Source organism: Mirounga angustirostris, unplaced genomic scaffold (assembly GCF_029215605.1).
Source record: "Mirounga angustirostris isolate CCGP_5_RB_7025 unplaced genomic scaffold, mMirAng1.0.hap1 SCAF_4, whole genome shotgun sequence".
NCBI classification, from domain to species: domain Eukaryota; kingdom Metazoa; phylum Chordata; class Mammalia; order Carnivora; family Phocidae; genus Mirounga; species Mirounga angustirostris.
The window spans coordinates 91,946,903-91,952,620 of NW_026991712.1; positions in this window are offsets into that span (position 1 = coordinate 91,946,903).

Consider the following 5,718-nt stretch of genomic DNA (forward strand, 5'->3'; position numbering starts at 1 on the left):
GGCATAAACCCTTTGAATGACACCCAGTCTGTGTCGTGTCTTCAGCAACTGTTCATAAGCGGATGGGAAGCTTGCACTTCTGTCTAGCATATAGATGACTGTACCATGTTCTACAGAGCTGTCTTCGTCTGTTAAATCTTGTATCTTCTACTATTTGAGGCTGCTCTTGTCTAATCTCTCAAAAGTAATTTCTAAGTATATGACATGCCTGACAATGAAATGGGCTCCTTCCTATAGAAGTAAGTCCCTTTTTAGTCCCCAAAGCTGGTCTAGGCTGGGCCACACAACTACCCAACCAATTCAGTTGGGTCTTACAACCCTGCTCCTGGAGGGTCTATGGCTGACTGGGACTTGGTACTCATGCTCAGGGCAGGGTGCTGAGAGAACCAGAGTAGCCCAGGTAGGGGTTGGGCCACCACCCCTAAGGCTCCTCCCTACTCTACGATGGTTGAAATCCTCCCATTGGTTACAGAGGGAAAGAGGCTAAGCATCCTCCATAGGCCAGATAGGCAGCATTGATTTTATGCATATCATCTCATTTTATCCTAACCACAACCCTAAGCAGGCAGCCTCATACCCACTGCTTTTACTAATCAGAAAACCCCAAGCTCCAGAGATCAAATCTCTGCCCACGGTCACACAGCTCATCACCCATGTCTGGATCTCTGTGACTTCAAAGGCCACGCTCTTCCTGCCACCCATGTTGCAAAGGGGATACACACCTGGGGAAGCTTTTGGGTCTTTGGGAACTTGCAACTGAGTATATTCATGACATAGACCTGGTGTGTTGGCGGGGGGGGGATGTCTGTGCAAACAAAAACATGTTAATGAGAAGTAGCCACTGACAGTTGTATATTTCCAAGCCACATGTTGTGGGATGTTCAAATCTTACAAACCAACCATGGCAGAGGATCAGAAACCACAACACAAGGTGAGGGTACGTGTACATGAGTGTGCGTTCTGTCCAGGCATGGACCCGTCTATCGGTATGCGTGAGGATGGTCTCTTTCACACACAAGGGTGTATATGTGTATGAACAGATCGGAAAGCATGTTTCACCAAGGAAACAATTTATTTATTTCCTTTTTCAAAGCATAGAAGACAAAACAAAACAAAAAAGCTCCTGCTTTTATTTATATGATAGTCTTCAAAGATCTATGTGACAGCGTTCTCTATTCTGTTCCATTGATCTATGTGTCTGTTTTTGTGCCAGTACCATGCTGTCTTGGTGATTAGAGCTTTGTAATAGAGCTTAAAGTCCAGAATTGTGATCCCTCCAGCTTTGGTTTTCTTTTTCAACATTCCTTTGGCTATTCGGGGTCTTCTCTGGTTCCATACAAATTTTAGGATTATTTGTTCCAGCTCTGTGAAAAATGTTGAGATATGCGGAATTTAAGAAACTAAACAGATGAACATAGGGGAAGGGAAGGAAAAATAAAGTAAGCTGAAAATAGAGGGAGATACAAACCATAAGAGACACTGAACTCTAGGAAACAAACTGAGGGTTCCTGAAGCGGAGGAGGGTGGGGGGATGGCGTAACTGGGTGATGAACATTAAGGAGGGCACTTGATGGAATGAGCAGTGGGTGTTATATGCAAATGATGAATCACTAAATTCTACCCCTGAAACTGATAATACACTATATGTTAACTAAACTGAGTTTAAATAAAAAGAAAAAGATCTATGTGACTGGCAATATTACCTTTCTCTGTGATTTCAAACCATTTATTTAACCATTTAAAAGTGCATGAAGTGGGCAAGTCTGAGTTTTTAGGAACCAATCACAAGGAGACATACACCATGACTTACCCAAATAGTGACTAAACTCTTGCTGGTCAGGTTCTCTGGAAATTCTTATCTAGGGATTGCACGTGTTGGGACAGTGAAACCAGACCTGCGCAATGGGCTCAGGGAGGGGCTGGGAGAGGGGACAAGTTGGTAGACTCCAAGCCAGAGGACCTTCCGCCTTCTTTATCTGCTTTTTCTGGAACTGCCAGAATTTAGCAGGAACCAGGGGCCACCAGCTAATTTTGACAAGTGCTTCAAGTCTTCTACCAGGGTGCACAGGCACAAAGAGAAGAGTTTACGGACGTTTACTGAAGCCAGCTGAAGTTACCAGCATCCCCAGCAGGACCCGAGAGGCTTGAGGCACGGGGGGGAAAAGAAGGGCCACCTGTCGGGGCCAGCAGCCTGCGGGAAAGATTTCTGGGAAGGGCTGGACCAGAAGGTCCCTCGCTGAGGATCTCCTCATCCAACCCCCCGGCTACCTGGGAAGCAAGCTTCTGACCCGTAGCAGGATTTCTCTGACTCCCCTGAACAGGGAGGCATCTTGGCAGCCCCTCCGCCTCAGCAGAGACGGGAGCTTCATTGGAGTCCCCGGGTTCAGCGCACACCGTGCATCTCCAGCACACAGCACACTGCTCAGCCCGCAGTAGAGACTAAACAAACAGTTGTTGGATGAATGAAAACATTTACCTACCCCCCCCACTTCCTGCTCTGCCCAACCAGATTTCGCCCCCGCCCCATAGCTCAAAAGGCAATTGTCTTTTTATATCTGCTGAACCCATCAAAAGGAGTGTGGATGCTGCCTGCCACTCAAAAGGAAAGAAGTTCTAGGTGGATTAAATTGAATTCAGCAAACATTTATGCACACGTGGGGCCAGGGAGCAGGGAGGCGCCAACTAAGTTGTAGAGATTCTAAGTCTGTGGCACGCCCATGGCAGTCATCAATAACTGATCACAGCCTCTTCCTTGTGGGGCCAGAGGTGGCCTAGGGACTGTCTCAGCAAAGCTGTCCAGGCAGCCACTAAGTGGGACCAGAAACAGTACCTCTTGCCATCCTAGCAGTGGGTATGTGCCGGCCGGGCTTCTGTAGGAAGTCCGGTAAATAAAGCATGAATCAAAAGCTCTTGAACTCTAGAAACCTGTAACTGGGGAGGAAATAAACACCTGGAGGATGAGGGGCCCCTTCCTTCCTGCCTCCCAGATGGGTCACCGGTTGCATGATTTTGAGAACAAGATGCTTTTCCGCTCAGGAAACCAAGAAAACCCTGGCGTGCCCACAGAACCACAATAAACACGGGCGATCTGATCAGGGTTCCCCACCCCCCCACCCCTCCCCGCATGCCAGGATTTGGCCCCTTCAAGGCGAGCTTTCCTTCCCTTCACGACAGCACCCTGAGTCCCTTCTCTGGGCTTCCTGTCATTCTGGACTGCAGGCCATTCCCTGGCCACCTTCACCCCCACGCCAGCTGGTGCCACCCCGCCTCAATGCCCACCCTCTCCCGTCCTCCCTTTGGAAATGGCCCAGTGGCAACAACGTTCAGGAAAGCTGCTGGATGCGCGAATGTTTGGAAACTCCGCACTGAGATGCTCCAGGGTCTTCTGTTCAGCCATTTTCACCAGTAAAGCTCAGCTTCCCCAGAGACTGTGCTCTGGACTGGGAACCCAAAGCCCTCAGCAGTCTCTACCATTCCTAGAGTATGTATTTCAAAGCTCAGAGGCAATGTGAACAGCCAGTTCCCCGGGGGACGCTGGCCCGAGAACATCCTTCCAGGGGATGGCTCATCACCAGCAGGGAGCCCGGGGCCCAGGTACAAGGGGCGGGTAGGAGTGTATTATCTTCACTCACGCTGTGTTGTCACGGCTGCCCCAGACACTATCATCTTCGTCATCGTCCCCGAGCATGCAGTAAACCCCTGCCTGGGGCGCTTGGCTTCCATTATGCAGCAATGGAAGTCCAGTTGGGGAAAGAGGTTATCCACGTGTGGTGATCAATACAATCCAACAGCTCTTGTTCTCACAGCTGAATCAACACAACGGCGCAGACACTCCTAAGACTACACGAGTTCTGGGAAGCGTACTCAAAAATAAAAATAAACTTAGTATTTGAGTCAAATATCTGCTTAACTTACTCATATAGTTGGTATTTCTTGTATTTTCCTTAAAAAGCTCAAATGAGTCTTTTGGGCCTCCCCCCGGAACAAGGAATCACAAGGTACGATTTTTCATTTTCTTAAAAAAAGGCAGTAAATTACTTTATATTTTATAAATAAAGAGTACATTACAAATGTCAAGTTCTAAGCATTTGCCTTTAAAAAAGCATTCTCTTCACCAGAGTTTTTGGAAGGATGGGAAGGGCCCTGCTAAGAGGTAAAACTGAAGAAACATGGTCTTGTTTCACAAAACATGGTTTTGTCCACATCTGTGTCAATTCACCAACTAACACGAAACATCAGCTACACGCCCTCCTTCTCCCAGGACAGAGACTGGGCCATTTGGATCATGGAACAGAATCAATAAGCAGCCAGGTCCACCCGCCCATGGGAAAATCGGATGTTGTCTGAAAGAGTCCTATTTCCCCCAAAAGGGTCAATTCAGCACTGCACATATTCCCTACAAACGACCTTTAAAGGCCTGTCACTGGAGGTCCCTTTCCCTGTGTTGCTCACATCCTGCCTTGTCCCTGCTGTCACTTGGGTAATTCCTTGCAATACTGCAGGTCATAGCTTAGAGGTCGCTTCTTCCAGAAGTCTTCCCCGGCTCCCAACTCAGTTGTGTCCCTGCTTTACTCCGCTAGCCGTCTCTTACCACGTTGGGAGCCCCGGGCTCGACTGAGCTCCAAGTTCTGCGAGGGCGAGAACTCATCCGTCTGTCTTGCCAATGCATGGCAGTCCCAGCCACCTGGCATGGGCCGCTAAAACATTGAGTGAATGAATGAATGAATGCATGCATGCATGCATGAGCAAACAAACAGTACTTGAGGACTAGGTACTCTCCTCACTTTTCAGGTCTGAGGTTCTCAGAGGCCAGACACATGGAGGCTCTTCTCAAATGCGTGCCTTCCCATGCAGACACATGTTCGCTCCCATACAGAGCTAACAAATAAAACTCTGCTCAGATACACAGCCCTAGCTTTCTTTTAGAACAGGGATGGGCAAACTCACGAAATCCTTTTACTGAGCCACACCATCCACTCCCATGTCTGTGGCTCCTTCCACACGACATCGGCCGAGTTTAGGGGCTGTAACAGTGTTCATCTGGCCTGCAAAGCCTTGAAGAGTCACAGAGTCCGGCCCCTTACAGTGTGCTGAGCCCAGCTTCAGAACACTGGAGCAGATGAGGATCAGAAGAGGACTGGGGGCAAACACAGGTGGGGGAACAGGCAGCACGGGGGGGTGGGGTGGTGAAGACGCAGCTAGGGCAGTGGGGGTGCGAAGTCAGAAGAGGTGTCTGGGCCCCCGGAGGAGCCTCAGAGCACCCCACCTCCGGTGCCCAGAAGCAAGAAGGGTGCAGGTTTTGGTGTAAGACAACCTGGGATTCACCGCATCAGGGCTGACTGCCTCACGATCTTAGCAGGTTCGCTCGCCGTCCTGAGCTTCAGCTTCTACATCTTTAAAAGAGAAACTGCCTATAGCACGAGGTTTTCGGGAGACTCAGATGACAAAGTGTCTCTCAGAGCCAACACGGGGCAGAGTTTCCAAGTGGACTTGTTCCAGATCCAGGTTCAAATCCTGACCCGCCTCCCATGACTCTGGGGTCCCGGGAAGCACCCAGCTCCTGGGGACCCCTTTCCACGCCTCTTCCATGAGTGGGGCAGCCCTTCCCAGCAAGGATCGCTAAGGAGTAAGTGGCATAAGCAGGTAAGACAGCAGCACAGACCCCGGCAGTCTGCAGGTTCCCTTTGCTGTCACTGCCAAGTTGTCAAGCACAGACCC